Here is a 16,056-nt window from a genome sequence, read left to right on the forward strand (position 1 = left end):
ATGGCTGTCTAGCTGAGTACGGGCTTCTGGGAGGAGAGGTAAATCATAAGAAAATAAGCCAGGACCATCTGGACCACAGGTGCATGGGTGCCTCTGACACAAAAGTATGAAGTAGTCACATGTCTATTGGTCTGCTTTTGCAACACTGGCAATCTTTTAAGGAATTCTGCATAAATAAGTTGGAATTATTTTCTCCCTTTGCACCAAGTCTAGAAATAGCCCATGACCAATGATCCATTACAGCTGCTGGTAGAAATAAATGTACTTGAAACTTTGCAACAGGCTCAATACTGTCTTGCCTGTGGAAACGCACGTAGCAGTAATCAGTATTCCTCTCCAGGCCCGGACCTGGTGGATAATTACAATTAAGCTGCAATGGATTAGCTGCCAGCAGGACAGTAGATAGTGAGTAGTATTTTACATCTCTACTTTTTTCAGCAAATTTGGGCACATGGGTTTTTTTCCCTCCATGTAAAACAAAAAAGTTATTTTCAATTAACTTAGGAGACCATCAAAATTACAGAAAATTGTATTGTTCTCCGTGACAGGATGAATGAAGTGCAAAGCAACTCTCCTCATTGTGCTAGAAATGCAAGGGTCACTCACATTACTTACAGAGCCCCTAGTTTACATTTTTCAATTAGGAGATAATCAGTGTGCCATTATGAGTAAAAATTGTTGGAATGACCTTTTGGCTGTATATTTTAACCAGCAAATCTTTGGGGAGGGCTTGATTGAAGGCATGACAGGAGAACAAGGCAAGATATACTGATGATAAATAAGAACAATTATCACACTTATTATCTGATAAATAATTTATTGTGATGTGCCATTAATCCATTGCAAGCCACCTCCTGGGTAAAAACACACCCCTAAGATTGACTTCTTCAGCTTTTCCCATGATGTGTCAGAAATTCTTGTCTGAAAAACACAAAGGAAGCATTTACCTGAATATAAAGAGCTGTCACCAAATAACTGATCACTTTAATCAGTGCAGATAAATTATGCCCTTATATTAATGGTAAATCAGTACTTCTCTCTCTGCTTTAAAAAAAAATCTGTGAGAAGCTGTTTGGAAGAGAAGCCATAGCTCAACAATTGGGAGCCTATTTTATTTTAAATCTTGTCTCCCATTCTTGCTAAAAAGCTATCAGCCTATGCATTTTAGTTAATGCCTGCAGCATATTCCTAATTTAAAAGAGTACATACTATTATAATAGGATAATTTATTCTTTACAATACTCAAAAATGCAATTGGTAAGGACTGGATGAATCTATAAAAATTATTCTAAATGAGGGAGATCAGTGGTGAATTTGTTTCTTCTACTGTACTCTACATGTTGATAATTCCAGTAGACAATGTACATTACTGTCAACAGACCTGTGGGATGTCCAGGTCTTATTTCCCTAGTGACTTCATCTACTGATAATCTTGAAAAGTAATGATAATACTATTTTACTCCTGTGCCCTGAAAGAGACATCATGGTGATTCTTTGGAAGATGAGATTTGTTTTTTTTGTGGTCCAGGGGAATTAACCCAGGGCCTTTGTAATGTGTTATATCTCCGTTCCCCCTTTTTCTCTAAGTCACTAAGTTTCCAAGGCTGGGCTCAAACTTTGTGAGCCTCCTAACTTAGTCTTCCAGAATTCTAGGATTCCAGACATTTACCATCATGCCGGGCTGAAAATGGGGTTTTGATAGTACTGCTTCTTTATCGTTTTTGTCTTTTTGTTCTTTTTCAAAAATAGATTTTAAAAAACGTAAATAAATTTGACTTTTTACTGTCTCTGATGTTACACAAATATTCTTCATTAGGTTTCTTCACATGCTTTTCCCTCCTGACACTTTTGGTCACTGGGTCACTGCTCTACTATTATTTTCTTAGTCATCCTACCTCCACAGTTGGCCTCATTTCACAGGGTTTCAGGGACATTTTAATCAGTAGAACATTGATACTGGGCAGAAATCCAAGTTTCATTATCCAAAAAATGCAAACCTGTGTTACCTATTGTAATCTTACTTGCTAGGGAACTGAATTGGCTCTGAGAAGCCAAAAGGTTCTCATCTCTGCCTTCAAGTATCTGAATAAAAAAATTTTAAAGAGCCATTCAGAATGTGGTTTTACAACTGCTGAAGCATTTTCACATCTTCAGAATCATGAAACTCTTCCTCATAACTACCCAAGTCCCTCCAGCTGCAGCAGAGGCCTGTTATAAATTTGACTTTAGGACAAGGAGACTCACTGAATCTTTTTATTCTACAGATGAGGGGCAAGTGTCAGAGACACCTCAGTGTCCTCCTCATCACAGCTTTTCGGCAACAGAGAAGGCTGAGAGATGGCTTCTTGGTGGGCGTTCCTTATAGTCAAGAAACCTTTTATCCACAGCAAAGGGACGAGCCAGGACCAATTCCATAGCCCCGGCGAGCCAGCCCTGAGAGAACCCAGTCCCATGAGTCTTACAGAGTAGAGTAGCAGATGGAGAATGATGATACCCTGCTCTGAAATGTAGTATTAAATAACAGGCATAGATTATATCAAGCAGCAGAATCTAAATTTATATTCAACTTAAGGATAGAGCAAGAAGGCTACTCTTCCTCATATAACCAATCTCTAATATATCATACATAAACCACAGAATCTCTCAGTGTGAAATCACAAGGACTGTTTTTTAAAAAGGTAACAGGACTGGGAAAAAAGGTCTTTGCAGTTCTCCCTTGTCTGGCATGAGAAATGGATGTCACCAATGCAAATCAAGACAACTGAAGGTCTTGTGATAATGTAGCATTCAGTATTTTAATGCCAACAACATGAGAATTCCAAGAGGGAAATTGTTTTTCTCTTTCTCTCTGTGTCTCTCTTTATATGTGTGTATCTGATTATGTATGTGCATGTGGTCATACCACACAGATAATACTGATTTTAAAAAAATAAATGGCACAAGAAAATAAGTACTGTACCTCTTTTAACCAAACTTTCATAAGAATTTCTTTTTTAAAAATAATTGATTTTGAAACTGATAATCCAGCTCTCTCCATCCAGAATTTCTCAGAGGATTTGGCAGGGGGCTCTTGATTTGCAAAGCCTAACAGAAGGCGTATGGACAAGTCCTTTGTTTGAAACAAGTCCAGAGATGTCCGTTCTGCCACTATGCTTGAGACAGACCCTTCCAGCACACCCCATCAAGCAGAACAAAGCTCACATGGCACACAATTCTGCATATCCTCAGGCCTCCCAACTTACCACCTGTGGTTTGCATCCAAGCAAACAGAAAAGGAAAAGAGGAGACAAATCACCACTAAATCTCTTAGGCACCAATCCACAAATAGTAGGAGCCAAGGGAAATAACCAGGAAGGTCTTGAAGTGATGCTACCAGAAAGGGAATTATGATCTGGTTGGCATCAGGGAACCCGTAGGGATAAATCAAATGACTGAAATGTCAATGCTGAGGAATTCAATCTGTGAAGAGAGCACAAAGAGGTGGGAAAGGAGGGCTTGTGCCATAGATCAAAAAGAGTTGGACTTGCAATGAAATACAGATAGATGATAAAGGAAGTAGCAACACTGAAGCTTTATGAGTTAAGGTAAAAGAAATATATGAAATAAAGGGGAATTAGCAGTGGGTGTCCTCTGTGCACTACTAAATCAGGATGAACTTACTGATAAATTACTGTAGAGGGGAAAAAACAGATACCATGTCCCCCATAAATAAATAAAATGTATCATACAGCATAAATCTCAGTGAAAATGTCTCATCTCTCCCTGTTGGTGCCTACTAAAATGTTCCAGAATCTTCTCCTTCTTCCCCTCCTTCTGACTACCAAATAAGTGTAGGTTCTGAGACCCCTGTTTAACTTCTCACCTTTGAATTAACAATGGCATTCTTGGTTTCTATTCTTTATGTCATATAAGGCAGACTTTGACCCCTCTTGGGGTTTAAAGATACAGTGTAAATAAACCAAACATAAGTAAAATGCTAAGTGACAGGATCACAAAACTCTGCTACTCTAGATTTCAATTACTGAGACATTTCTTAAGGGATAATAAAAAGAGCAAAATGCAGGTCATCTGGGAATTTTTAGAGCTGTGTTGTTGTTAGTGCCTGTTTCATAAAGTGGAAAGGGCAGCTGGAGGTAAGGTAATTTGAGCCTGCTCACGACAAATAAGGAAGAAACAATCAGGAATCTTGAGGTGAAGGGCACTTGGGAGCATGACCTGATTCCATTTGCTATGCCTTATTTGTGCGACTTCTCACAGATACACAAAATAGGAAAAAGGTGAAGCCATAAGAGAGAATTCTACCCTGAAAGTTAAAACTCACAAGGGAAAAATCTGTGAAGCAAAATTACACTGTGAAATGTCATTCTCTAAAGGGCTTAAACAAGAAGTGTGATAAATGTTATTACTCTGCAGTGCCATAAGGGTGTTGAGGACTCAATCACTGCTCTGATTTTGCCCAACAAGTGCAAGGAGGCAGTTCAGGAAAACAGACCCTGTTCCAAAGAGCTTTCGGGGCTAAAGGCTGCAGAGAGAAGCAAAATGGGAAACCCACTAATACAACCATCAAACACATAAATAACTTGGGTTCATCACTGCCTCATGCTTTCTTAGGTTTAAAGGTACCACAAGGTCAGGGTGAGCAAAGAATGAATAAGGTTAAAGGTCAGGAAGGTCCAAAGGAATTCCAGACAAGAAGAAAGGAAAACCAGCCTAACCAATCTTTAAGACCAACTTCCTAAACAAAACAGTTGCAAGAAACCTCATAAAGTCACTCCGAGATCAGGCAACTGTGTCTAAGGCTGGAGAGGAACAGCTGCACTTCTAATCTGGGGTACAGATAAAAGACTGTTCAAACAGCTAGAAATTAGCACTCCTGGGGACCATTCCCAGATACGTGATTACAGAAACTCTGCAAACTGTGTGCGTGTGTGTGACCAGTAGTGTCAAAATAGACTCTAGCTGTAATACGAAAAATAATAGTGTTCTTTTAAATATTTTTTCATACTTCAGTTTCACCTTCGAAATGCATCCGCACCAAGGCTATAATATCCAAAGCTTTCACAGACTACAGTAACCATCATGAAGTTTTCCAAGAAAAGCCATATACTGAGAAAGAGAGATCTATAAGCACCATGAAAGAGAAGTGCAGAAAGGGCCAAGAATCCAAAGAAAGAGTTTGCATCCCAAATTTTCCTTATGTGCTTGAACAGATAGCTACCATACCAACAAGGAATGCACTTCAGTACACAAAACCACTTCCAACTTTATCAGTAAATCAAAGCTACCACCAAAAGCAAGATGGCAGATGCTGTTCCCCAGTGGGGATGCCAAATGTCCACTCACACATTCCTGCATAAACGGAGAGCAAAAAATAGCAGTGATACACTTGAGCTTTTTAAAAAGAGAAAGTTATAGAGCATCATGTACAGCATGATCCTAATTTTTTTAAGTACATACAATTGTAGAGCACAGAAAAATATCTGAAACAATATACAAAAATCTTTAACAATGTTCACTCAAGTGAAAGTGGAATTGGAGGGAGGACTCATGTTTACTTGGTTCATTTCTTTGTTTTTTATTTTTATAATAATTTTTTATAACCTTAAAAAATAATTTTAATATTCTCAGAATTCAACCTTGGGACTTCTTAGGTGACTTTTGTTGTTGCTTGTTAAAATAAAATAACATTTCTCTTTCAACTTTCATGAAATCTCTTAAAGTCAAGAATTTACCCTTGGGCCAGGGATTTAGCTCAGTGGTTCGGTGGCCTGCCTTGCAAGCGCAAGGACCCGAGTTCAATCCCCAGTACCAAATAAAAAAAAAAAAGAATGTACCTTTTCTGTGAAAGAAAGACTGGGTAGATGATCCTAGATAAGGAGGCAAAGAAGCTGGACATCTACATTCAACAATGAGTCCAGCCTGGATCTTGGACTAGAAAAAAAAATTTCTTTCCTCTTGCTATAAGAAATATGATTAAGAAAATCTGGCAAAAACATTTAAATTTTATAGCATCATAAATTTACTGATTTTGATAATCTTACTAGGGTTATTTTTAAAAATCCTAATGCTTAGAATACTCCATGATAATTTGTATATAAAGAAGTATCTATTTTGTCTTCTACTTACTCTTAATTGGGTCAAGGAAAAAAATACAGATATAAATACACACAAAGAGAGAAACAGAAAGCAAATGTGGTTAAATGGTAACATTTGAGTAATCGGGGTGTAGGCTAAACAAGAATTCTTTGTACTATTCCTGCAACTTCTTTGAAGTCTGAAATTATTTCAAAATGAAGTTTTAAAAAATTAGGAAGCAAAGAAGGAGGGAAGGGCAGCAGGGATGGAAAGGAAATTTGCCTTCTCTTCTATTTCTGTCTTTAAAAGAAGCTGTGTTAATCTTCTCTGTGCTATTTAGTTGATTTCATTCATTTACATCACTTGTTCTTGTCAGTAAAATCATATATTCAGAGGAAAAATTAACTTATCACAAATGTTTAAGACTGACTAATAAACATATTACAAAATATTTTACAGGGAAATTTTGGTGACAAGTGTGATTAACCTAACTTATTAGTAGTGAAAAGATTTAGGGAATCTGGACAAGCTTAAACTAAATCCATGCTAGGATGAAAGAGGAACAAAGTTTACTAGTAGCTCCTTCCATGTTTTGTTTTGTTTTGTTTTTTTTAAGTCAGAATCTTGTGGTGCTGCATCTGTTCTCTAGTGGAAAATTGCCCCTGGGAAACTACAAAAGTTCATCAAAGGCAGAGGGTCAGAATCCTCTGACTGCTTTGGTGAGACACTGGTCATATTGTTATGTATCCCATAAATCACAAATAATAATATCCTGAGGCATTCTCTTCTGTATTAAAAGATAAGAACTCTGTTTTTGTTTCCAGAACCATTGCTCTCTTTTCCTGCTTCACACAGCTCATGTAATTCAGAAAATAGACTTCATTCAAAGAATGAAAAATAGGTGAGTCTGAACCCCAGTGCCTCTCTCCATCAGTTCCACAAGCTGCCAAATGTTATCTGCCTTGTAAGTAGCTTGGCTCTTCTCTAAAAAGATGAATTTCTTTTCTAAAACAGGCTTGTACTTAGGGTTTCACCACCAACAGTGCTAGCACCACCCTGAGAAAAGTGTGTATTGACATAAGAAGCCCAAATATGGACTTTAAAGAGTGCAGACAGAACTCATCTTTGTAAAAAAAGGACACATAGCATGTGTAAAGAATGGGCCTTAGCAATAAAATATTAAGGAGACATTCCCCATGAATCCTGGGAAATGGAGAGGCAGGCAGAACTCCAAAGTCATCATTAAACTAGAAATGGCTCCAGAGGCTTCACGCAGGCACCGTTCTCCTAGACTAAGCCCTTATGCTGTGTGTGAGCCATAGATCTGAAGGTTCATTCAGCATCACCAGGGAGATGGTTGGAAATATGTTTCAGTCCCCCAGGCTAGCAAGACCCCCAGCACATGCATATATATATTACTGGAGTTTGGCAAACACTGAACTACTGGAAATAATGCAACAGCCAGCCTGATCCCAGGAAAAGTAGGAAGGAAAATGTACTCATGAAAACACTGTTCCACAGCAAACAGAACCTCAGAAGAGCTCTATTCTACTTTGAAATATCCTCAGACTGGCACTCAAAACTCCACTATTTCATCCACACAACCCACCAATTCTTCCAACCCTTCCCTGGGTTTTTTTCCAGGGTCAGCATTCACCTTAAGTAAAGAGCCAAGGCTTAGCTACCTATGGCCTGGCAACTCAAAAAGGTGTCTGGGTGCAAATAAAACTAGAACTATGACATAACCCAACAATCCCACCACCGGATGTTTATCCTGAGAAAACAAATCAGTATACCAAAGAAACATACATACTCCCGCATTTACTGCAGCGCTGTTCTCAATAGTCAGGTTACAGGATCAATCTAAATATCCATTAATGGATGAATGGACAAATAAAACATGGGAGATAGATAGATAGATGGATAGAATTGAATATTCAGCCTTAAAAGAAAGAAATCCTGTTATTTGCAACAGCATAAATGAACTCAGAGGACACAGAAAGGCAACTATCACACGAATTCATTTACATTTGGAATTTTTTAAAGGTGAACTCAAGGAAGTGGAGAGCTGATTGGTGGAGACCAGGGATCAGGGGAAACTGAGCTTCTGGTTTACTGGTCAAATAATATAAAATTTCATTTAGACTGATTCCATACCTTAACCATTGTGAATAGTGTTGCAGTAAAGAGATAAGTGCAGATAGCTCTCTAATATGCTGATTTCAGTTGCCTTAGTTATATGCTCAGTAGTGCAATCACTGAATCATACGCTAGCCCTATTTCTGTTGTTTGGGGAACCTCCATTCTATCTTCCATAATTTCCACTCCCATCAACAGCACAGAACAGTTCCCTTTTCTCTCACCAGATTTTACTATTTTTCTTGTCTTTTTGTTAATAACATTCTAATTAAGGGTGAAATATTATCGCATTGGGGTCTTGATTTGCATTTTCCTAAGGATTACTAAAAAAATGCTGAGCATTTTTTTTCTATGTTGATTTACGTATCTTCTTTTGAGAATCCTCTGTTCAAGTCATTTGCCTGCTTATTAATCAAGTTATTTGTTGTGGATGGTGGTGATTCTTGCTCTTGGATTGAGTTCTTTATATATTCTGGAAATGGATCCCTTATTAAATGCATAGTTTACAAATATTTTCTCCCATTATGTTGGTTGTCTTTCCACTCTGTTGCTTCCTCTGCAGTACAAAAGCTTTTTAGTTTTGCTGCCTTGTTGAAAATCAGTTGGCTGTAAACATGTGGGTATATTTCAAGGTTCTCTATCTGTTCCCACTCTCCATGCATGAGTTGTTATACCAGAACTGTGTTGTTTCAAAGACTATGGCTTTATAGTATGTTTGATTCAGATACTATCTCTAATTTTGGTCTTTTCACAAAGGATTGCTTGCACTATTCAAGATGTTGTTATTATTGTTGTTGTTGCTATTGGGTTTTTTGTGGTTCATGTATTATATTCTTGAAAATTAATAGGATAATTATTTTTTTTGAGGCAGGGTCTTGCTTTGTAGCCCAGGCTGGCCTCAATCCTCCTCGTTGTAATTCTCCTGCCTCAGCCTCCTGAGTGCTGGGATTACAGGCATACATCACCATGCCTGGTATAATAGGATAATAGATTTTAAAAGTTCTCATACACGATAAATGTTAAGTTGTGACAAAATGCATATATGTTAATTATCCCATTTTAACCCAGTCTAATCAATAGATTGATAGATATTTTTTAAATATTTTACACACAATACATATATGTAATTCTTGTCTTTTTCTTTCTTTTTTGCAGTATTGGGTGTTGAACCCAGGACCTTCACACTGAGCTCCAGTCTCAGTCCTTTTTTTTATTTTTTATTTTGAGGCAGGGTCTTGCTAAACACCAAGATGTCAAATTGGGCTCCAACCTATGATCTTCTTGCCTCAGCCTCCCAGAGTGCTGGGACTAAAGGCATGTGCCTCCACACCTAGCTAAACATTTTTTAATTAAAACAAAAAATAAGAAAGGTGTTCAAATCTCTGGGCTAAACTCTAAGCCTGAGCATGACTGCACATCCTATAATATATGGTACTTCAGTTTCCAAATCTCAATGGCCTATAGTAGGAGGTGAAAACTCTATTCCTGTGTCTCCTCTCTCTGCTCACACAAGGCCCAGTCCCTGAAGAGCTTCAAAGAGTAGAGACCACAATGAATTCTGCCCATTAAATAATGTGTCACCCAGGCAATGTGTTGCAATTGCGCGGCATATGGTGGGTGCCCTGCAAATCCCTTAAATGGAGTTGCCCCAGGGAAGCCAGTTCTGCTACACAGAATATCTATTATGCACCACTGTTTCTGTAGCAAAGTCTAATGTGTCTTGTATGCCACCCTTATTGTGCACAGCTGTCATTTCCATGGGCCAGAACCAGGTCTACCAAATGCTACCATATCCCAGTGTGCAGTGAGGTCCCCAGCTGAGCTCGGCTTCTCTTGTTTTATCTCGTTTTCCATTTTTCTCTGGCCAAGAAATACAAAAGCTGCACTGACTGTGCTGCATTACCTTACACAGCAGTGATAAAATCACTACCATCTTTAACTTCAGGTTCACCTTCTTTTAAGACTTGGCAGGGGACCACAGGCAAGCTGGAGAAAGAGATACCATGCAGAACTCAGAAGCTTAGGGTTGGGTTTTCATGCTATCCTCTTCTTCCCATTGGAGTGAGTTCTCCAGTAGGATGGCCTTTATACAGGTAAACATGTTAGAAGCCCTTCCCTTTACCCTACCTGTCCAGTTTGGTGACCTTGTCTAGACTTTTCTGAAGCCGAGGAGGAAACACAGCTTAGATTCTATGTGGGATCTCCAGCTATCTTTACAATTGAGTTTAAGACTACATTTTTGTTTATCTTTGTGGGAAATCGCAGTCAACATGAGTAAAGCAGTTTTGAGGGGTGGGCAACTGCACAGGATAGCCATTATTGAGAATATGGTCATATCCAGTTTTATCCCAAGTGAACAGATAGCTGAAGATATAAAATAGAACCACACCACAATTCTACTCTCACTCCCTTGCCTCATCCAAGTCTACCAGTAAACATTTCTCTCAGTCTAACACAGCCTAAATGAGAAGATGAAGGAGTCAAGGAGGCAGCAGACATTCAGTGTAGGGAGAAAGACAAGTGCCAATGCAAAGTCTCGCCAAGAACAGGTCAATGATTTGTTTTGTGTCTACCTCAATCTTGTCCTTTCTTTTCCACAAGCTCACCATCAAACAGGCTGAGGAGTCTAATACAGGGCATCTCCAAGACAAGAATGTGTCACTGGATTCCCTTCACACAGGATGTTGTGGATTGAATGTTGCCTTTTTAAAAATATGGCCAGGGCTGGGACTTTAGCTTAGTGTTTTCACCACCTGCCTCACAAGCGCAAGGTCTCAAGTTCAATCCCTGGTACCAAAATAAATAAATAAATAAATAAAGATATGGCCAGTTCTGCGTACCTCTATGGTGACCTTATTTAGAAAAAGGACCTTTTTAGATATAATTAAGGTACTTTCAGTGGAATCTTTCTGATTAACCAGGTAGACCCTAAATCCAGTAACAAATGTCCCTGTAAGAGTCAAAAAGAAGACAGACGCACCAAGGGGCGGCCAAAATGGATTTACTTCAGGATCCTTAAGACTTCATGTTGTCCTCCCAACATACCTCAATGTCAGGCTTCTGCTCCAGATCCAAAGTCGTACATTTCTATGGTTTCAAGTCACCAGGTTTGTGGTCCTTTGTTATAACAGCCCTAGGAAACTAAAACAGAAGGTTCCCATAGGTAGAACCAACTTTGTCCTTACATTGCTTTGTCACATAACCCTGCTATTTTTAAATGTCTGGAAGAGTAAGGAGGAATAACTTCCACTTACGGAGTAATGACAACATACAGGCCCTGCATGAGGCACTGTCCATACATCAGTTCACTTAAAGCTTGTAATAACGACCATGGAAAGGGAAAGTCATCAGCCCCATTTTACAATTAAAAATCAGAGGCTGTGCCCAAATCAGACAGCAAGTAAATGTTTGAGTTAGGATCCTACTGTAGATTCTCAGTACTGTGTTCTTTCTCCTATGCCACAAGTACACAGAAATTATGATTTCTTTTTTGGAGGGTGCTGGGGATCAAACTCAGGACCTTGCACTTGTGAGGCAGTTGGCAGCACCCCTGAGCTAAATCCCCAGCCCAAAACTATGATTTTTAATCCTCTTCTGTTTTGTTTTGCTTTTTTTCTCATTGAGTTTATTGGTACTTTTTAGGTATACAGTACAGTTACTTTCATAATTGGGGTTTTGTACCTTTACATGTTTTGGTTCTCATTTTTCCCCTTACCCCTGCCCTCCCTTCACCTCCTCCCTTCCCTATTTACAAACACTTTATTTCCATGTTTTCATTTTCTCAGATTTTGTTTCTCGTCCCTTATTTTCTTTCCCATACCCTTCCCACTTCCCCTACTCCTAATTTTTTTTTAAAGCCAATTCCAGTATGACTCCATTTCTATAAGAAATTAGATTCTGTCTAGGGTAGAATAACTAGTTTGGGCAAGGGCAGAAATGATCCAAGACTTGTTATAGAAAATGGGGAGGAAATGTGTGAAACGTCATGGGTTCTGCCTGACAGCCTTCTAGGAGCCTCTAGGGTCCACACATTTCCCTTAAAGCACTCGCATGAACCATGGTGTGAGGAGAAACTGGCTTTCACAAGAACCGGCCTGTTTTGTTTAAACGGCCTCCTCTCAAATGGAGTCAAAATAGGTCCCAGTTCTTCCTTGGAAGCCATACAAAGTAAGTCCAAACCTCTTCCCTACAACAGCCTTTCAGGAATTGAAGATGGCAAACAGTGCAGAGACAGGGTAGAAACTTCACTTTTACCACTAACTAGGTTTGGCCTTTGATCTCCTCCTTACATGACACGATTTCCAACCCCTTTTCCGTGCAGTTCATCCTCCAGACTCACGTTGGTCCAACTTGGTGGACACCCACGCCTTGTGTCCCAGTTCCAACTGCGCTGTGGCCGAAGACAAGTCATTCTCTCCCTTTAACACACCCCTTCCCTCAAGCCTCTCACACCCAAGCTGCTCCAAAATGTCATCCCTCTCCCCAAGGGCAGTTCTGCCGAGAACCCCACAGATGCATTAACTCTCCAGAGTGTTTCACCGACCCACTCACCCACCTGCTCCGAAAGCTCCCGTTCTGAAGGGGCACTGTGATCCGTCAAGTTGGCTTCATGTTGCGCGGCCCACACAGAGCAGGGGAAAATGAATGACACTGACTGTTTCCACTACAGAAGCGACTCAACTAGACAGCAGCTTTCACAACAACAGGGAGGGAGCCCCTCACTTCGAGTCATCAGTGAGAAAAGCGAGGGAGAAATATTATGTATATGAAGGCCATTTTCCTACAGGCCATCGCAGGGCCCCTGTCCGACTGACCTAAGTAAAAACTAGGATTCTGCTCATCATCTGTCGCTTAATAAGCAGTTTGCAGACGCCGAAGACAGTGAGGAAAGAAATCCTTGATTTAAAATCTCACCCATCCCCCATAGTTAGCAGATGGGGACTCCCAAAGCCAACCCCATGGGAGAGGACACAGTGCAGGACAAAGGACAGGAGGGGCCCCAGGACATCCATCACGGCCCCAGCACCTCCACTTCATGTCCTGCCCTCCACACCCAGGGAAGGAAGACTCTTTCTCTCCCCACCGGTCCCACCCCTCACTCTTGTTCCAAGACAAAACCAGCTCACTCATGGGTCTTTTCTGCTTCAAGTACAGCCGCCAGGTCCCGCCTGTGTCCCATCTCATCCTCACAAGGAAAAGCCTCTCTCTACTCCTCATCCCCCATGTCCCTCACCCTCCACAGGTTTGCACACCCTTAAACACTTACAGACTGCCAGCCACCAGCACTGTTACATGGGAACAGCACAGAGTGACTCGGAATTTGGACCTTGGGGAGACTGCTTTAGAGCACTGGCTTTCCAGTTATCTTCCAGAGAGAACAAAGTATCTGTGGGCCAAAGGGAAGGCCCTCCAGTTTTTCTTTCCCATGTAAGAATTCTATGCAAGGTTTTAAAAAAATAATAATCTTTGTCTCAAAAAAATAAAGCAGAAAAGAAAAAGCAGTATCACCACAGGAAATAGGAAATACAGCAAAACCTTCTTCTCACTTACCCTATGACCAAGAGACACACGCACAAAGTGGGTGCCTTGCCTACCTTGCCATGAAGGAGAAAGAGCTGACAAAGGTCTCTGTTGGGGGCAGTAAAAAGCATCAGTGGGCAGAATGCTTCCTGCTTCTGCTTCTCCCTGTTCCTGAAGTGAGACAGCGTCGGGGAGCTCCGGATCCTCTGGCTCTGCCCTTCATCATTCAAATGTGAAGAGGCAACCACTGAGGTTAGTGGCTTACTTTAGCAACCAAGAAGCAAGTTTCTTATACAAACTTGTGTTGAGAGAATAACTTGTTTACACAAGTAATTTGTTAACCTATATCCAGTTCATTCCAGAACAGTTCGTGTAGTTTCTAAGAGGCATAAAACAAAGAAAAAATAACACTGAAGAGTAAAAAAAAAGAAAAAACAATGGATGTGATTGGCACGTTCCTTGTTTTAAAGTGAAGCTTCACAGATCTGCTTCATGCTGCCTCAAAACTCTGAAAATTTACATTCACTACATTTTTCTAGGCTGTTCTAAATTCTGAGTGATGAACAATTTCCTACTTAGAACTTGAAGTAACTAGAGAGACACCAATGAACACTTCCAGGCAAAAGGCTTCTTTGTGAATGAGTTTGTTTTTGGGGGGTCCTGCCTTGATTTCACTAAAATCTTTGTTTTCCCTAAAACCAAAGCCTTTCTGCTTATATTGGCTATAAATAAACAAACAAAAACAAACAGAACCAGGTTAGGACTCCGAGCAGACCCAGCAGAGGGCCCAAAGGGTCATAGGGTGGCTAGGTATTGGGGTTCATTGATCACTGTATGAAAATATCTCAGAGGACAAGGCCACAGGCTCACTTCTCACCATGAGCACCTGCAAAGGCATCGCTGGGAACTCGTTAGAAATGCAGACTCTCAGGCACCACCCCAGCCCCACTAAATCAGACCCTGCATTTTAACAAGATGCCAGTTAATATGAATGCACACTGAAGTTTGAGAAGCAGTACTCGACTGCACCCCGAACTCCTAGGTACAGATGTTTCAAATGCAGACACAGAAAAATTAAACAACACCTGGATCAAACGATTTCCATCAACGAGAGAGGTTGGGGGTGCAATTCTGTTTTTGCTTATTTCTAGAGGCTTTTGTTGCTGTCCTCATTGATCTTCCATGAAAATATCAAATGAATTAAGTGAGGAAAAGGGGCTTTTGGAGCCATTTGTTTAGTCATCCTTTGGCACACACTGACAAAGATATTCACCCCCAGCGGGGGCATAATTGTTCTCAAGAAGTGACTTTGTTGTAGAGAAAACTTTTGTTTCCAGAGGCACAGGCTACACAGCACGGAATGAAATAGAAATATGGCGATTATCCAGTTCATTTACTTGCTGTACACAGCCAGACAAACCAATCCAGGTAGCACAGGCCATAAAAAAAAAAAACAAAAAACAAAAAAAACATTCCAAGGTGCTGGAATTCTCCAGGCTCACGGCGAACATTGTTCAAATGAACTGGATCACGGCCAGCCCTATATTTCATTATGCGCTTGAAGCACAGTGCAAAGGGACCCAGCACCAGGTGTGAGGAGGGGATGGGCAGGTGCAGGTGACCCCTGGACCCAGACATCTGACAAGGGATGATATGAGGCTTTGGCAGAGCTCAGCTGCACTGTCTGCAAAGTGGTTATCACACGGAAGGCAGGCAGCCTGCCAAAATACAGACACGGGGACCAACCAAAGGATAACTGCTATAAATTCCATACAGGGAAAGACAGAGATGTCAGCAGAACACTGCCTGGCTGCACAGCAGCTCACACCAGACCACAGGGAGGAGTCCAACAGGAAAGGGAAGATTTTTTTTTTTTAATTTGAAAAGGCCAAATTTGTTCCAATAAGGTATGGCAGGCCAGCTGGAAGACATGTCAGTCAAGTATGAGGCTCTCTGCTCAGAGGTATTTCTGTCACTTGGACATGACAGCTTCTCAAAACTAAATTTAAGGGGAAATTACAGCTAGATTTCCTCCAGGCATGGAATATGTTCTGATAGCAATTGAGGAGCCAGTAGGTTAAATCGTTTGTGTGCAGCCCTCCCTGAGCGTCAGGTCCATGTCCTGGTGCCTTGGGGATAGGAGTGGACAAGGGATCCTTTTGGACTTCAGGATTCCCAGCAGTTCCTGAAACTGTATAAAAATGTTTGCATGCGTTTAAATAGTTTTTTCCAGGAAGAGAAACCGTAGCTTTTATCAGATTCACAAACTGATCCAAGATCCCCAAAAGGTGACAGTTCCAGTTAGCTGAAAGAGCTATGAAG

The 16,056-nt window shown here is 40.5% G+C and overlaps 1 long non-coding RNA gene across 3 annotated transcripts in view; it reads right to left on the minus strand.

The window, feature by feature from the left end:
• Window positions 1-827: 827 nt before the first annotated feature.
• LOC104872526 overlaps window positions 828-16,056 on the minus strand; it is a 41,261-nt gene continuing 26,032 nt past the window's right edge. For 2 of the 3 annotated variants that reach the window (XR_783210.1, XR_783209.1), the window contains exons 4-5: window positions 11,260-11,355; window positions 828-921 (exon numbers count right to left, since the gene is read on the minus strand). This is a non-coding gene — a long non-coding RNA (uncharacterized LOC104872526). The remainder of the gene's footprint in view (window positions 922-11,259; window positions 11,356-16,056) is intronic. The other variant, XR_783211.1, reaches the window with a different exon arrangement.

The sequence above is a fragment of the Fukomys damarensis genome, unplaced genomic scaffold, assembly GCF_012274545.1.
Source record: "Fukomys damarensis isolate Sample0158 unplaced genomic scaffold, DMR_v1.0_HiC HiC_scaffold_38, whole genome shotgun sequence".
In the NCBI taxonomy this organism is placed as follows: Eukaryota; Metazoa; Chordata; class Mammalia; order Rodentia; family Bathyergidae; genus Fukomys; species Fukomys damarensis.